The sequence below is a fragment of the Oncorhynchus mykiss genome, chromosome 18 (genome assembly GCF_057628025.1).
Source record: "Oncorhynchus mykiss isolate SJ-2025 chromosome 18, ASM5762802v1, whole genome shotgun sequence".
Lineage (NCBI taxonomy): Eukaryota > Metazoa > Chordata > Actinopteri > Salmoniformes > Salmonidae > Oncorhynchus > Oncorhynchus mykiss.
Genome location: NC_143039.1, coordinates 7,259,085 through 7,277,743, shown reverse-complemented (window position 1 = coordinate 7,277,743; position 18,659 = coordinate 7,259,085). Strand labels below are relative to the sequence as shown.

At 46.1% G+C, this 18,659-nt stretch overlaps 1 non-coding gene and 1 pseudogene across 2 annotated transcripts; both read left to right on the top strand.

Moving 5' to 3' along the window:
* The first annotated feature begins 10,632 nt into the window (after positions 1-10,632).
* Positions 10,633-17,145, top strand: LOC149975372 (translationally-controlled tumor protein homolog; annotated as a pseudogene). Its single transcript, XR_016488640.1, has 6 exons — positions 10,633-10,804; positions 11,269-11,342; positions 11,580-11,767; positions 13,661-13,766; positions 14,334-14,450; positions 16,810-17,145. The product of XR_016488640.1 is annotated as a translationally-controlled tumor protein homolog (transcript).
* Positions 16,012-16,147, top strand: LOC149975373 (small nucleolar RNA SNORA31). The gene has a single exon (XR_016488655.1). It is a non-coding gene; the product is annotated as a small nucleolar RNA SNORA31 (small nucleolar RNA).
* Positions 17,146-18,659: the final 1,514 nt, after the last annotated feature.

Sequence of the window (18,659 nt, the reverse complement as noted above, 5' to 3'; positions counted from 1 at the left end):
TTCCGGGGAACTCTCGCTGGCAGATATCGCGAGAATTGAAATGTCACGTTGTAACTTGGCGTACTTGGTATTTATTAGGATCCCCAAAGAGCCGCTGCAAAAGCATCAGCTACTACTCCTGGGGTCCACACGAAACATGACATAATATATAGTACAGAACATTATTAGTCAAGGACTGAAATACATAGATTTAAAATGTCACACACAGCCTCCATATCAGTACATACACACAATATCTAGGTCTTATACATAGTACAGTGCAAATTACAAAACAAGATATACAAAATGGCGGTGTCTCTTCACAGTCACCTTTGTGCAGTAAGGTGTTATTTTATGTGTTTTTTTAACTGGTAGTATTGCTTGGAGTGGCAGAGAGTTCCATGTAGTCATGTTACCTGGGCTACCAGAGAGTTCCATGTAGTCATGTTACCTGGGCTACCAGAGAGTTCCATGTAGTCATGTTACCTGGGCTACCAGAGAGTTCCATGTAGTCATGTTACCTGGGCTACCAGAGAGTTCCATGTAGTCATGTTACCTGGGCTACCAGAGAGTTCCATGTAGTCATGTTACCTGGGCTACCAGCGAGTTCCATGTAGTCATGTTACCTGGGCTACCAGAGAGTTCCATGTAGTCATGTTACCTGGGCTACCAGAGAGTTCCATGTAGTCATGGCTCTATTTAATACTGTGTGTTTCCCAGCCTCTGTTCTGGACCTGGGGACTGTGAAGAGCACCTCTGGTTACATCTCTTGTGTTGTACCGATGAGCGATCTGAACTGTGTTGCCAACTGCTTCAACAGACAGTTCGGTACCTTCAACACATCAACACCTCGCACAAAGACCAATAGTGATGCAGTCAATCTCTCCACAACTTTTTTAGCCAGGAGAGACTGACATGCCTGTTACTGACACTTGCATTCCATGTACATCTAAGTGTGGCACGTGCTGCTTTGTTCCGGACCAACTGCAATTCACCTATGTCCAGGTGGGGACAAAACTAGGGCCTGTAGGACCTGTCTGGTGGAATGAGATGTCAAGAAGACAGAGCAACGGCCTAACATGGACAGACCTCTTCCCATTTTATACCAACCATTGAATCTATGTGTTTTGACCATGACAGCTTGGTATCTACGGTAACACCCAGCAGTTTAGTCTCCTCAACTTGCTCAATAGCCACATTATTCTATAATAGATCTAAAACGAGGTTTAGTGTTGAGCGAGGGATTTGTTCCAAAAATTATGCTTATACTTTAAAAATATATATATATATATCTATCTGGCAGCAGCCTATTGCTAGTTACCCGTTCTAAAACTAACTGGAGCTCTATGTTAAGGTTGTCAGTTATTTATTTGAGTCGTCAGCGATATACCTCAATGAACAAGCCATCTGCCTCAATGAACAAGCCACCTACCTCAATGAACAAGCCATCTGCCTCAATTTCCTCAATGAACAAGCCATCTACCTCAATGAACAAGCCTACCTCAATGAACAAGCCATCTGCCTCAATTTCCTCAATGAACAAGCCAACCTCAATGAACAAGCCATCTGCCTCAATTTCCTCAATGAACAAGCCATCTACCTCAATGAACAAGCCATCTGCCTCAATGAACAAGCCATCTGCCTCAATTTCCTCAATGAACAAGCCATCTGCCTCAATGAACAAGCCATCTACCTCAATGAACAAGCCATCTGTCTCAATTTCCTCAATGAACAAGCCATATGCCTCAATTTGCTCAATGAACAAGCCACCTGTCTCAATGAACAAGCCATCTGTCTCAATGAACAAGCCATCTGCCTCAATTTCCTCAATGAACAAGCCATCTGCCTCAATTGCCTCAATGAACAAGCCATCTGCCTCAATGAACAAGCCATCTGCCTCAATGAACAAGCCATCTACCTCAATGAACAAGCCATCTGCCTCAATGAACCCGCCATCTGCCTCAATGAACAAGCCATCTGCCTCAATGAACAAGCCATCTGCCTCAATGAACAAGCCATCTGCCTCAATGAACAAGCCATCTGCCTCAATGAACAAGCCATCTGCCTTAATGAACAAGCCATCTACCTCAATTTCCTCAATGAACAAGCCATCTGCCTCAATGAACAAGCCATCTGCCACAATTTCCTCAATGAACAAGCCATCTGCCTCAACTTCCTCAATGAACAAGCCATATACCTCAATGAACAAGCCATCTGCCTCAATGAACAAGCCATCTGCCTCAATGAACAAGCCATCTGCCTCAATGAACAAGCCATCTGCCTCAATGAACAAGCCATCTGCCTCAATGAACAAGCCATCTGCCTCAATGAACAAGCCATCTGCCTCAATGAACAAGCCATCTACCTCAATGAACAAGCCATCTGCCTTAATGAACAAGCCATCTACCTCAATTTCCTCAATGAACAAGCCATCTGCCTCAATGAACAAGCCATCTGCCTCAATTTCCTCAATGAACAAGCCATCTACCTCAATGAACAAGCCATCTGCCTCAATGAACAAGCCATCTGCCTCAATTTCCTCAATGAACAAGCCTACCTCAATGAACAAGCCATCTGCCTCAATTAACAAGCCATCTGCCTCAATTTCCTCAATGAACAAGCCATCTGCCTCAATGAACAAGCCATCTACCTCAATGAACAAGCCATCTGTCTCAATTTCCTCAATGAACAAGCCATATGCCTCAATTTGCTCAATGAACAAGCCACCTGTCTCAATGAACAAGCCATCTGTCTCAATGAACAAGCCATCTGCCTCAATTTCCTCAATGAACAAGCCATATACCTCAATGAACAAGCCATCTGCCTCAATTGCCTCAATGAACAAGCCATATACCTCAATGAACAAGCCATCTACCTCAATGAACAAGCCATCTACCTCAATGAACAAGCCATCTACCTCACTGAACAAGCCATCTGCCTCAATGAACAAGCCATCTGCCTCAATGAACAAGCCATCTGCCTCAATGAACAAGCCATCTGCCTCAATGAACAAGCCATATACCTCAATGAACAAGCCATATACCTCAATGAACAAGCCACCTGCCTCAATGAACAAGCCACCTGCCTCAATGAACAAGCCACCTGCCTCAATGAACAAGCCACCTGCCTCAATGAACAAGCCACCTGCCTCAATGAACAAGCCACCTGCCTCAATGAACAAGCCATCTGCCTCAATGAACAAGCCATATACCTCAATGAACAAGCCATATACCTCAATGAACAAGCCATCTGCCACAATTTCCTCAATGAACAAGCCATCTGCCTCAACTTCCTCAATGAACAAGCCATATACCTCAATGAACAAGCCATCTGCCTCAATGAACAAGCCATCTGCCTCAATGAACAAGCCATCTGCCTCAATGAACAAGCCATCTGCCTCAATGAACAAGCCATCTGCCTCAATGAACAAGCCATCTGCCACAATTTCCTCAATGAACAAGCCATCTGCCTCAACTTCCTCAATGAACAAGCCATATACCTCAATGAACAAGCCATCTGCCTCAATGAACAAGCCATCTGCCTCAATGAACAAGCCATCTGCCTCAATGAACAAGCCATCTGCCTCAATGAACAAGCCATCTGCCTCAATGAACAAGCCATCTGCCTCAATGAACAAGCCATCTGCCTCAATGAACAAGCCATCTGCCTCAATGAACAAGCCATCTACCTCAATGAACAAGCCATCTGCCTTAATGAACAAGCCATCTACCTCAATTTCCTCAATGAACAAGCCATCTGCCTCAATGAACAAGCCATCTGCCTCAATTTCCTCAATGAACAAGCCATCTACCTCAATGAACAAGCCATCTGCCTCAATGAACAAGCCATCTGCCTCAATTTCCTCAATGAACAAGCCTACCTCAATGAACAAGCCATCTGCCTCAATTAACAAGCCATCTGCCTCAATTTCCTCAATGAACAAGCCATCTGCCTCAATGAACAAGCCATCTACCTCAATGAACAAGCCATCTGTCTCAATTTCCTCAATGAACAAGCCATATGCCTCAATTTGCTCAATGAACAAGCCACCTGTCTCAATGAACAAGCCATCTGTCTCAATGAACAAGCCATCTGCCTCAATTTCCTCAATGAACAAGCCATATACCTCAATGAACAAGCCATCTGCCTCAATTGCCTCAATGAACAAGCCATATACCTCAATGAACAAGCCATCTACCTCAATGAACAAGCCATCTACCTCAATGAACAAGCCATCTACCTCACTGAACAAGCCATCTGCCTCAATGAACAAGCCATCTGCCTCAATGAACAAGCCATCTGCCTCAATGAACAAGCCATCTGCCTCAATGAACAAGCCATATACCTCAATGAACAAGCCATATACCTCAATGAACAAGCCATATACCTCAATGAACAAGCCACCTGCCTCAATGAACAAGCCACCTGCCTCAATGAACAAGCCACCTGCCTCAATGAACAAGCCACCTGCCTCAATGAACAAGCCACCTGCCTCAATGAACAAGCCACCTGCCTCAATGAACAAGCCATCTGCCTCAATGAACAAGCCATATACCTCAATGAACAAGCCATATACCTCAATGAACAAGCCATATACCTCAATGAACAAGCCACCTGCCTCAATGAACAAGCCAGGTGCCTCAATGAACAAGCCATCTGCCTCAATGAACAAGCCATCTGCCGCAATGAACAAGCCATTTGCCTCAATGAACAAGCCATCTACCTCAATTAACAAGCCACCTGCCTCAATGAACAAGCCATCTACCTCAATGAACAAGCCATCTGTCTCCATGAACAAGCCATCTGCCTCAATGAATGTAATTTCTGAATGTAATTTAAAGTACTCCAGAGCATTGTACTGTCATCGTTTATATAATGTATCTTTGTTTCATAGTATAGTTTCTTCTTCTTGTTGTTGTTTTTAGTTTAGTCACATGATTTCTCAGTGTTCTGTATGTTTGCCAGTCTGCTGTGTTGTCAGACTGATTTGCTATTCCCTTGGCCTCGTCCCTCTCAGCCATACAGATTGTTTATTTGGTTTCCCGGGGGGGGGGGGTCAATTTGGTGTCACTTTGAGTGGAAAGATTACGATCAATACTCAAGGATTTTAATACTTTTTGTGGGGGGGGGGGCAGGCTCGTGGTCAGGCAGGCAGAATGGTCAGACAGGCTCGTGGTCAGGCAGGCAGAATGGTCAGACAGGCTCGTGGTCAGGCAGGCAGAATGGTCAGACAGGCTCGTGGTCAAGGCAGGCAGAATGGTCAGACAGGCTCGTGGTCAGGCAGGCAGAATGGTCAGACAGGCTCGTGGTCAAGGCAGGCAGAATGGTCAGACAGGCTCGTGGTCAGGCAGGCAGAATGGTCAGACAGGCTCGTGGTCAGGCAGGCAGAATGGTCAGACAGGCTCGTGGTCAAGGCAGGCAGAATGGTCAGACAGGCTCGTGGTCAGGAAGGCAGAATGGTCAGACAGGCTCGTGGTCAAGGCAGGCAGAATGGTCAGACAGGCTCGTGGTCAAGGCAGGCAGAATGGTCAGACAGGCTCGTGGTCAGGCAGGCAGAATGGTCAGACAGGCTCGTGGTCAGGCAGGCAGAATGGTCAGACAGGCTCGTGGTCAAGGCAGGCAGAATGGTCAGACAGGCTCGTGGTCAAGGCAGGCAGAATGGTCAGACAGGCTCGTGGTCAGGAAGGCAGAATGGTCAGACAGGCTCGTGGTCAGGCAGGCAGAATGGTCAGACAGGCTCGTGGTCAGGCAGGCAGAATGGTCAGACAGGCTCGTGGTCAAGTCAGGCAGAATGGTCAGACAGGCTCGTGGTCAGGCAGGCAGAATGGTCAGACAGGCTCGTGGTCAGGCAGGCAGAATGGTCAGACAGGCTCGTGGTCAAGGCAGGCAGAATGGTCAGACAGGCTCGTGGTCAGACAGGCTCGTGGTCAGGCAGGCAGAATGGTCAGACAGACTCGTGGTCAAGGCAGGCAGAATGGTCAGACAGGCTCGTGGTCAGGCAGGCAGAATGGTCAGACAGGCTCGCAGTCAAGGCAGGCAGAATGGTCAGACAGGCTCGTGGTCAGGCAGGCAGAATGGTCAGACAGGCTCGTGGTCAGGCAGGCAGAATGGTCAGACAGGCTCGTGGTCAGGCAGGCAGAATGGTCAGACAGGCTCGTGGTCAGGCAGGCAGAATGGTCAGACAGGCTCGTGGTCAAGGCAGGCAGAATGGTCAGACAGGCTCGTGGTCAGACAGGCTCGTGGTCAGGCAGGCAGAATGGTCAGACAGGCTCGTGGTCAAGGCAGGCAGAAGGGTCAGACAGGCTCGTGGTCAGGCAGACAGAATGGTCAGACAGGCTCGTGGTCAGGCAGGCAGAATGGTCAGACAGGCTTGTGGTCAAGGCAGGCGGAATGGTCAGACAGGCTCGTGGTCAAGGCAGGCAGAATGGTCAGACAGGCTCGTGGTCAGGCAGGCAGAATGGTCAGACAGGCTCGTGGTCAGGCAGGCAGAATGGTCAGACAGGCTCGTGGTCAAGGCAGGCAGAATGGTCAGACAGGCTCGTCGTCAGGCAGGCAGAATGGTCAGACAGGCTCGTGGTCAGGCAGGCAGAATGGTCAGACAGGCTCGTGGTCAGGCAGGCAGAATGGTCAGACAGGCTCGTGGTCAGGCAGACAGAATGGTCAGACAGGCTCGTGGTCAGGCAGGCAGAATGGTCAGACAGGCTCGTGGTCAGGCAGGCAGAATGGTCAGACAGGCTCGTGGTCAGGCAGGCAGAATGGTCAGACAGGCTCGTGGTCAAGGCAGGCAGAATGGTCAGGCAGGCGGGTACAGAGTCCAGAAACAGGCAAGGTTCAAAACCCGGGAGGACTAGAAAAAGGAGAAGGCAAAAAGCAAGAAAGCAGGAAAAATGCTGGTTGACTTGGAAACATACAACACAAACTGGCACAGAGAGACAGGAAACACATGGATAAATACACAGAGAGACAGGAAACACAGGGATAAATACACTGGTACAGAGAGACAGGAAACACAGGGATAAATACACTGGCACAGAGAGACAGGAAACACATGGATAAATACACAGAGAGACAGGACACAGGGATAAATACACTGGCACAGAGAGACAGGAAGCACAGGGATAAATACACAGGGAGACAGGAAACACAGGGATAAATACACTGGTACAGAGAGACAGGAAACACAGGGATAAATACACTGGTACAGAGAGACAGGAAACACAGGGATAAATACACTGGTACAGAGAGACAGGAAACAGAGGGATAAATACACTGGTACAGAGAGACAGGAAACAGGGATAAATACACTGGGGAAAATAAGCAACACCTGGAGGGGGTGGAGACAATCACAAGGACAGGTGAAACAGATCAGGGCGTGACAGAAAACACTGAGTTAGATGAATTAATCTCGAGTCATAAAGTCGATTGTAATTTTTACATTTACCCTGTTTATATATCAACCAGGTTTGTGAAATGTGAAAACTGGTTTATCATATCGATCACAACTTCCTCTATTTCAGGTTGTCCAGGTGTTTCTCTAGGCTCAGGGTTTTCTTACCAGCTACCTAGCTTACTAGTTCAACTAGTTAACCAGTTATTCACTACCTAGCATACTAGTTCAACTAGTTAACCAGTTAGTCACGACCTAGCGTACTAGTTCAACTAGTTAACCAGTTATTCACTACCTAGCTTACTAGTTCAACTAGTTAACCAGTTATTCACTACCTAGCTTACTAGTTCAACTAGTTAACCAGTTATTCACTACCTAGCTTACTAGTTCAACTAGTTAACCAGTTATTCACTACCTAGCTTACTAGTTAACCAGTTATTCACTACCTAGCTTACTAGTTCAACTAGTTAACCAGTTATTCACTACCTAGCTTACTAGTTCAACTAGTTAACCAGTTATTCACTACCTAGCTTACTAGTTCAACTAGTTAACCAGTTATTCACTACCTAGCTTACTAGTTCAACTAGTTAACCAGTTATTCACTACCTAGCTTACTAGTTCAACTAGTTAACCAGTTATTCACTACCTAGCTTACTAGTTAACCAGTTATTCACTACCTAGCTTACTAGTTCAACTAGTTAACCAGTTATTCACTACCTAGCTTACTAGTTAACCAGTTATTCACTACCTAGCTTACTAGTTCAACTAGTTTAACCAGTTATTCACTACGCTGTAATTGTTTTCTTATTGTTTATAATCCAAATGTCTTAATTCAATACACTAAATGTTGTATCTTTAAAAGCACTTTTTAAAAATTATTTTAACACACTAATGCAGAATTATTTCTACTCCGGGAGACTCGCGATTCAGATTCTAGTTTTGGGAAATCACAACGGGGAAATACTGTTTATTATGGTCACGGGTTTCACCACTCAGCTGGTATTATGATATTTCTTGGTAAGTTTTCGAAGTGATATTTCAGCGTGTTCTCCGTCCAACGCTGGGAGATTGGTTATATTGATCTCCAAACTACATAATGCTTGTTTTATTACATTCAATGTGTAAAGGACACAATTCTCACACCTCAAATATATATATTAATTTTTTTGCTGATAAACTTACTGAGCTGCAAAACAAGTATAAAAATGCCTGGTTTATAATAATTAACTTGAATAAATGTGAAATATTGTCCCTGTGTAACTCAAATGACCAATCTGTTGAGAATATTCCAGTGAAAGATAATGTGAAATATTTAGGGGCGCACGTGGAGAAAAACCATATTGTCCGTCAACATCTCAATTCCTCTCAGAGATGAAAGAAAACTAAATTGCTCTTTAATAACTGGCTCCAACGTGAACTCTCTATTATTTGGACGAGTTTTATTGTCCAAAGCAGAGGGTCTGTCACGGGTTTTGTCTGCCCTACTTTATCCCGATCTGTTACTGATCAAACCAGCAAGGACATCAACAACCCTTTCCTCGAGTTTATATGGAAAAATAAACAACACAAACTTCAGAAGTCTGTAATAGGAAACCAAAGAGCTGATGGTGGGTTTGATGTACTACATTTCATTGATATAAACATCTTTAACGTAAAGTGGATTTAAATTTTTTTTTTTAAAGATGCTTAGCTCTGAATCTTTATGGGACGTCATTCCTTGTCGTATATTTTTTACGACATTTTTGTGGAAGTGCAACTAATTCTCCAGCAAAATGACCCACCAAACTGTCCAAATTTCACGAACAAACCTTTTAGCCTGGAAACGATGTTATGTCCATAACTTCTCCCCCATAAAAAAACACTTCTGTGGAAAAAAACGAAGATATTGTTGTTAAAAACTAGTCTTTATGTCTTCCCTAAGTTAGTTGATAGAAATATTATATTTGCGATTTTTTTTTCAGTGCTCCTGAATGACTGCCTTTCAGTGTAAAAAGGGTCACTGCAGTACCTGGTTCAAATCCCGGCTGCATCCCCTCTGGCCGTGATTGGGAGTCCCATAGGACGGCGTACAACTGGCCCAGCGTCGTCCAGGTTCGGCTGTCATTGTAAATAGGAGTTTGTTCTTATCTGACTTGCCAAGTTAAAAAAATAAACGTTTACATTTGATATAGAAGGGAATATACTCTCTAATACAAAGTTCCTATAAACATATAACTTCCCAATAGATCGTAATTACGTATGCAAAACAATACCTTCAGGCGTTACTCAATTAATGAAATCTCATTCGTGTTTTGGAGACCATTTTCAAGATAGATGAACACAGGTTGCCCCCCTGCTGGATGAGAAATGTAATATCACATTCTTAAACAAGGGAACTTTTTATTTTCGAAGAGCATGATCTCAGGGAGATCAGGGAATCAGGGTGTTTCTTCTGGAACAAACATATTACTGAAATCGAATGAAAGAATATCACATTACAATTACACAAGGACCTTAAGGGACATACATACACTTATAATTCTAACAGCTTTTTTGTTAGTAGAGTATTTAACTGCCTTAAAATACAGTTCAATTTCTTTTTGTAGGGTAAGAAATTTTGTTTATTTTTGTTTGTAAATGTACATTTGTGTATATGAAATTTGGCCAAAAGAATAATGAAATGAATTACATAAAAATGTTTCAGCTTATTTCTATTGTAGGTAAAGAATCCAAGCAGGACATCTCTCCACAATAGTGTAAAATCTTCATAAATGTGTTCAATTATAAACCTCCTGATGAATACAATGCCCAAAAAAGATGCACCACTGTTTCTGGCTGGTCATTACAAAAGGAGCAGTTTGAGTTGATGTTTTCCTTAAACTTCTTCATATAGTGGTTGGCAGGATAATATTGATGAATCATTTTAAAGGAAACTTCCTTCATTTTGTTAACAAGTAGGTTTGTGTGTGTGGCAACAACCAAACTTTTTTTCCAACAGATATTATCAATAAATCCATTCCAATAAGGCATAACATAAGGCATGACATAAGGCATGACATAAGGCATGACATAAGGCATGACATAACAACATCCTGCTGAAACAAGATTCGTATCGCTCTGTTGTTGAATGGACCAAAAGAGAAACTTTTTTGAGAAATTCTCAAATTGGGGGGTGATGGTGTGGTGACGCTCCCCGGCAGCACGACAAACCTGACTGGGAGAGTACTGCAGGGTACGCACCCGGAGAAGCGACACCCTGCAACGTGTCCTGAAGGGGGCGCCGGAGACCGGCGGTGACGTCAGCAGCACCCGCCGCTATCTAAGTTGGGGAACCGCTGTTTTCTGTCCTTTTTCCTCCTTACGAGTCCTGAGACGGGTAGGGATCCAGAAACATCTTCCCGTGGAACGTCACTTTTTACAATCCAACAAAAATGATCATCTACAAGGATATCATCACCGGTAATCTAACGTTTATATTATCAATATTCTGTTAGTATTTCTTTTATAAATATATATATTTTTGTGTTGGTCTGCATTTGTAGTGTTTTTTTTGGGGCCTACCGGAAGTCTCTACTGCCCTTTGTGCCAACGATGTGGAAATTACTTTAAAAATAACAAACTTCGTCGTAGTTCCTCCATGGTGTTCTGTACCGGGATCGATGCAATTTGTACATTTTATATGTACAGTATAAACGGAGTAAACCGATAGACTGTGTTTAGGCTTACCGGAGAGTTAGCATTTCCCTGCTAGTTAGCGAGGCCTACCGGCGTTTGGCTAACTAGGTGACAAGTTGTACTAAATGCCCTGTTTTTCTATCGTAAAAAGCTGATTTTTTTAGTTAACTATTGTGTCAACTAGTAGGCTATCTACCGTTTCAACTCCCATGTTTCGGTATGCGTTGGTTAATAATGATGTATTTCAGGAGATGAGCTATTCACCGAGGTCTACAAAATCACGGAGGTCTGCGACGGTATGCTGTACGAGGTACAGGGAAAGGTACGTTAAACGTCCACTAAGTTACTTTTAACTGTATTGAAAAACGGTCATCTTCCTTAGCTGTTAGCATACTTGGCTAGCTATTCCATTTATTTCACTCACTTCAAAATACAGGAGGGTTATGATAACATAATTTCGGCTTTGGTAGACTGGATCTGCTAGTTAACTACGGTGACGTGTTGATACCGGTGTACCGTTTAGCCTGCTAGCCTAACCAAGATCTCCCCTCCCTTCCAGCTCACTTCCAGGTCGGAGGACGTCGACGGTGCGTTAATCGGTGCCAACGCCTCTGCAGAGGGCGGCGATGAGGGCAGTGAAGCGTCCACAGTCAGTGGAGTCGACATTGTGCTCAACAGCAAACTGCAGGAGACCTCGGCCTACAACAAGAAGGCTTACCAGAGCTACATCAAGGGCTATATGAAGGCGTAAGTGTCTCTGGCATCTCATCTAACACATGGTTTTTTTTTTAAATTAAACATTTCTTATTTACAACTACGGCCTATCGGGAACTGTGGGTTTAACTGCCTTGTTCAGGGGCAGAATGACATTTAAAAAACATGTTTTTTACCTTGTCAACTCTGGGATTCGATCCAGCAAACTTTCACTTACTGGCCCAACACCAGTAACAGGACGATGAGTGATATTTAAACGGAAAATAAGACTCAACTGTCAGGCCGATTTTTAAAATGCATGTTGACAAGCCTGGGCAACTTCTCTCTGGTGACACCCAGGGGTTTTGGTAATTGATACACACATGACATCGTATTGTCCCTGGACTTTCTGCACGGCCTGCTATGACTCATCGGATTGTTCCATTATGGGTTTCAAATGGGTGTAAATACCTGTTAAACCACAGGGAGTAGACATGGTTCAGTCCAGTCTAAATACCTGTTAAACCACAGGGAGTCGACGTGGTTCAGTCCAGTCTAAATACCTGTTAAACCACAGGGAGTCGACGTGGTTCAGTCCAGTCTAAATACCTGTTAAACCACAGGGAGTCGACATGGTTCAGTCCAGTCTAAATACCTGTTAAACCACAGGGAGTCGACGTGGTTCAGTCCAGTCTAAATACCTGTTAAACCACAGGGAGTCGACATGGTTCAGTCCAGTCTAAATACCTGTTACCCCACAGGGAGTCGACGTGGTTCAGTCCAGTCTAAATACCTGTTACCCCACAGGGAGTCGACATGGTTCAGTCCAGTCTAAATACCTGTTAAACCACAGGGAGTCGACGTGGTTCAGTCCAGTCTAAATACCTGTTACCCCACAGGGAGTCGACATGGTTCAGTCCAGTCTAAATACCTGTTAAACCACAGGGAGTCGACGTGGTTCAGTCCAGTCTAAATACCTGTTAAACCACAGGGAGTCGACGTGGTTCAGTCCAGTCTAAATACCTGTTAAACCACAGGGAGTCGACGTGGTTCAGTCCAGTCTAAATACCTGTTAAACCACAGGGAGTCGACGTGGTTCAGTCCAGTCTAAATACCTGTTAAACCACAGGGAGTCGACGTGGTTCAGTCCAGTCTAAATACCTGTTAAACCACAGGGAGTCGACGTGGTTCAGTCCAGTCTAAATACCTGTTAAACCACAGGGAGTCGACATGGTTCAGTCCAGTCTAAATACCTGTTATACCACAGGGAGTCGACATGGTTCAGTCCAGTCTAAATACCTGTTAAACCACAGGGAGTCGACATGGTTCAGTCCAGTCTAAATACCTGTTAAACCACAGGGAGTCGACATGGTTCAGTCCAGTCTAAATACCTGTTACCCCACAGGGAGTCGACATGGTTCAGTCCAGTCTAATTACCTGTTAAACCACAGGGAGTCGACGTGGTTCAGTCCAGTCTAAATACCTGTTAAACCACAGGGAGTCGACGTGGTTCAGTCCAGTCTAAATACCTGTTAAACCACAGGGAGTCGACGTGGTTCAGTCCAGTCTAAATACCTGTTAAACCACAGGGAGTCGACATGGTTCAGTCCAGTCTAAATACCTGTTAAACCACAGGGAGTCGACATGGTTCAGTCCATTTCCAATCTCCCCTGTAACCGTTCCCCGGGTCGTTGCTGTCAATGAGAATATGTTTTCGGTCACCTTTACCCAGGTAAAATATAGGTAATGAAACAAACAAGTGCACAAGCAGGGTTCTGTTTTCTGGGAGTATCAGGCAGCCTGATGGGGAATGTTGTGAATGTAACATGGTTGTTGTCCCCCCCCAGGGTCAAGGCCAGGCTGGAGGAGCAGGGATCTAAGAGGGTACAGGCAGCCTGATGGGGAATGTAACATGGTTGTTGTGGTGTGTGTGTGTGTGTGTCCCAGGGTCAAGGCCAAGCTGGAGGAGCAGGGATCTAAGAGGGTACAGGCCTTCATGGCAGGCGCTCCAGCAGCTGTTAAGATGATCCTGGGGAACCTCGATAAATACCAGGTGAGAGAATCCACCCCCACCCCCCCTACCGCATGTCAGGGTCCCAAATGGCCCCCCCCTTTTCCCCTTTCCAATGTCCATATATAGTGCACTATATAGGGGAAATGGGGGGCATTTGGGATGTCCATTTCCACACAGCACCGGCCCGTTGGGTGTTATGAACATACTGTTTTATATTGGATAGATGAGGGCTGGTTAAAATGGTCGCTGGAACGTACAGTGATGATCTCAGGACACCTTTAGAGGCTGTGACCTATGACAGTGATGATCTCAGGACACCTTTTAGAGGCTGTGACCTATGACAGTGACGATCTCAGGACACCTTTAGAGGCTGTGACCTATGACACTAACATCTGTATTTTATCGGAGTACGTTGTCAAGTCGCTGGCTTACACTTTGGCGTTTGTATCGGAGGGGGCGGTGTGTGTGTGTGTGTGTGTGTGTGTGTGTGTGTGTGTGTGGTTTGTTCCAAAAGAAGGCCTCTCTTCCTCGTCGTACGAAACGATGACTGAACAGTGTCTCCTTGTACGTCCTGTTGAATCACGTGACCTGCTCCTCCTTCTTCAGTTCTTCACCGGTGAGTCCATGAACTGTGACGGCGCCATCGGCCTGCTAGACTACCGCGAGGACGGGGTCACGCCCTTCTTCGTTTTCTTCAAAGACGGCATCGAGATCGAGAAATACGTAAGTTACCGTGACGACGGAGGACTGTCGGGTTCTCTGTAGGGGACGGAGGACTGTCTGGTTCTCTGTAGGGGACGGAGGACTGTCTGGTTCTCTGTAGGGGACGGAGGACTGTCTGGTTCTCTGTAGGGGACGGAGGACTGTCTGGTTCTCTGTAGGGGACGGAGGACTGTCTGGTTCTCTGTAGGGGACGGAGGACTGTCTGGTTCTCTGTAGGGGACGGAGGACTGTCTGGTTCTCTGTAGGGGGACTGTCTGGTTCTCTGTAGGGGGACTGTCTGGTTCTCTGTAGGGGGACTGTCTGGTTCTCTGTAGGGGGACTGTCTGGTTCTCTGTAGGGGGACTGTCGGGTTCTCTGTAGGGGGACTGTCTGGTTCTCTGTAGGGGGACTGTCGGGTTCTCTGTAGGGGGACTGTCTGGTTCTCTGTAGAGGACGGAGGACTGTCTGGTTCTCTGTAGGGGACGGAGGAGTGTAAAGGCAGCGTTCAACCACCTGTGCCCCCCCCCTCCCTTAAAGCTGAGTGTAAAGGCAATGAAGAACCCAGGGATTTATCTGTTCTAGTCATTCAATTTCTATCTGCAGCGATCAGTGTTTTGGATTCACTTTGTCCCATATGGTACACCAGTGGTCTAAAGTAGTGCACTATATAGGGAATAGGGTTCTATAGGGCTCTGGTCTAAAGTAGTGCACTATATAGGGACTAGGGTGCTATAGGGCTCTGGTCTAAAGTAGTGCACTATATAGGGAATAGGGTTCTATAGGGTTCTGGTCTAAAGTAGTGCACTATATATAGGGAATAGGGTTCTATAGGGCCCTGGTCTAAAGTAGTGCACTATATAGGGTTCTATAGGGCTCTGGTCTAAAGTAGTGTACTATATAGGGTTCTATAGGGCCCTGGTCTAAAGTAGTGCACTATATAGGGAATAGGGTTCTATAGGGCTCTGGTCTAAAGTAGTGTACTATATAGGGTTCTATAGGGCCCTGGTCTAAAGTAGTGCACTATATAGGGAATAGGGTTCTATAGGGTCCTGGTCTAAAGTAGTGCACTATATAGGGTTCTATAGGGCTCTGGTCTAAAGTAGTGCACTATGTAGGGAATAGGGTTCTATAGGGCTCTGGTCTAAAGTAGTGCACTACGTAGGGAATAGGGTTCTATAGGGCCCTGGTCTAAAGTAGTGCACTATATAGGGAATAGGGTCCTGGTCTAAAGTAGTGCACTATATAGGGAATAGGGTTCTATAGGGCCCTGGTCTAAAGTAGTGCACTATATAGGGAATAGGGTTCTATAGGGCTCTGGTCTAAAGTAGTGCACTATATAGGGAATAGGGTTCTATAGGGCCCTGGTCTAAAGTAGTGCACTACATAGGGAATAGGGTGCCATAGGGCTCTGGTCTAAAGTAGTGCACTACATAGGGAATAGGGTTCTATAGGGCTCTGGTCTAAAGTAGTGCACTATATAGGGAATAGGGTTCTATAGGGCCCTGGTCTAAAGTAGTGCACTATATAGGGAATAGGGTTCAATTTAAGACACCAGGCACACCACACTCTGAACACTAAGCCCATGCATTCATCTGATAGACCTGAAGTTCTCCACTGTGACTTCTGGGTTTGCAATTGGATGCTAAATGAAATATTCCCTTGACTTTCCCCGACTGCCTGACCGAGTGGCTGTACGGATAGAGAAGAGGAGCACATGGTGTTTACCAGAGGTGGTACTGCCCAGACAGAGGCAAGAGCCGTTGATTAGGGTGTCGTCCCAAATGGCACCCCTATTCACTTTCTAGTTGACTACTTTTGACCAATCAGACACACCTAATACCTCTATCCATTTCCACGTGGGTAGTAGTATCTCCTCTATCCATCTCCACGTGGGTAGTAGTCTCTCCTCTATCCATCTCCACGTGGGTAGTAGTCTCTCCTCTATCCATCTCCACGTGGGTAGTAGTCTCTCCTCTGTCCATCTCCACGTGGGTAGGAGTCTCTCCTCTGTCTCCTCTATCCATCTCCACGTGGGTAATAGTCTCTCCTCTATCCATCTCCACGTGGGTAGTAGTCTCTCCTCTATCCATCTTCACGTGGGTAGTAGTCTCTCCTCTGTCCATCTCCACGTGGGGAATATTCTCCTCTGTCCATCTCCACGTGGGTAATAGTCTCTCCTCTGTCCATCTCCACGTGGGTAATAGTCTCCTCTGTTTCCTCTCTGCAGTAAACCATCCGGACGTCTAACAGAAGTGCCTGGACCGGAGGGAGCGTGTCTGCTTGTTACCATAGCTACCACCGCCCCTGATCATGGACAGACTGACCCTGCCCTGCCTGCTTGTTACCGTAGCGACCGCCTCCCCGATCATGGACAGACTGACCCTACCTGTATCCCTCCCAACACCTGGAACAGACTTGTCTTTCTTTAATCCCAAGTTTTTATTTTTTTTGTGGCCCCAACCTTCTCTCTTCGTCCCCCACATCTGGCCTCCCGGGGGAGATGCCGGGCCCCGTTTCTAAACGGACGGTCGTCGGTCAGGACCGTCCCCCCCCCCCCCCCCCTACCACCACCGTGGATGGAACCATGCCGGTTAGGCTGCTGTGTGCGAGGTGACTTCCATCAGATGTCCAGCTCCCACCTTGCTCTCTCACACAATTGTAAAGGACTCATTGACACTATGTTGTGAAATAAACGGGCCTATTGGCCGAAATACAACCGCCCTCTGTGCCGTCTGCGTTCACTCTGATACAGTACCTCCCGTCCCCCCCCTCCCCCGTCTCTGCTCTGGGGGGGCCACTAGACGTCTCACGTAGCTGTTGCCCTGAACCAGAACGCACGATTCCATTGGTCCACTTATCAAGCCCGTGGCTCATTGGATCCGGTGGGCCAGTGTGGGGCAACAACAAATGTGTGACACGTCTGCTGGTCCCTGAGCAGAGGGTCAGGAAACCCTGTTCTGATGGGGGTCTGATGGGTCCATACTGTTGGTTAACATTGGGCTCTGGTCCCTGAGCAGAGGGTCAGGAAACCCTGTTCTGATGGGGGTCTGATGGGTCCATACTGTTGGTTAACATTGGGCTCTGGTCCCTGAGCAGAGGGTCAGGAAACCCTGTTCTGATGGGGGTCTGATGGGTCCATACTGTTGGTTAACATTGGGCTCTGGTCCCTGAGCAGAGGGTCAGGAAACCCTGTTCTGATGGGGGTCTGATGGGTCCATACTGTTGGTTAACATTGGGCTCTGGTCCCTGAGCAGAGGGTCAGGAAACCCTGTTCTGATGGGGGTCTGATGGGTCCATACTGTGTTCGGCATGGAGGCCGACTTTAAAGGCGAGTCAACTGACTGATCATCTTGCATCGTGTGTGTGTAATATATCTGCTCGATATGTGTACAGCAGTCATAATTTACCCATGATGCATCAGTGTTGATTCTCTCAAACCCGGCCGTTCCCTCCAGACAGATATAAATCCTCTGGTTTTAAAACATCTGTTGTAGGAGGAATCCCATCCTGTATTTATATCAAGCGTCTCGGAAGGCTGGTCTAGGATCAGTTTGAGGTTTCCATGGATCGGTGGGATCTGTTCCTAGGTCAGCACTCCCAAGTTCAGACACGATACAGATGACCTCTGGTTCTATTGGTGGCTTATCAGGAACCTGATCCTAGATCAGGCACTTGATACAGATGACCTCTGGTTCTATTGGGGGCTTATCAGGAACCTGATCCTAGATCAGACACGATACAGATGACCTCTGGTTCTATTGGTGGCTTATCAGGAACCTGATCCTAGATCAGACACGATACAGATGACCTCTGGTTCTATTGGTGGCTTATCAGGAACCTGATCCTAGATCAGACACGATACAGATGACCTCTGGTTCTATTGGTGGCTTATCAGGAACCTGATCCTAGATCAGACACGATACAGATGACCTCTGGTTCTATTGGGGGCTTATCAGGAACCTGATCCTAGATCAGACACGATACAGATGACCTCTGGTTCTATTGGGGGCTTATCAGGAACCTGATCCTAGATCAGACACGATACAGATGACCTCAGTGATCCTAGATCAGGACTCCCAGTCAGACACGATACAGATGACCTCAGTGATCCTAGATCAGGACTCAGTCATATTTCTGCTCAGGACCTTCCAGTTATTCTACTGCACACAGGTTTGTAGAGATGTGATCTCACTAGAGTAACACCTCGTTTCTACAGAAAAGCAGACTGGT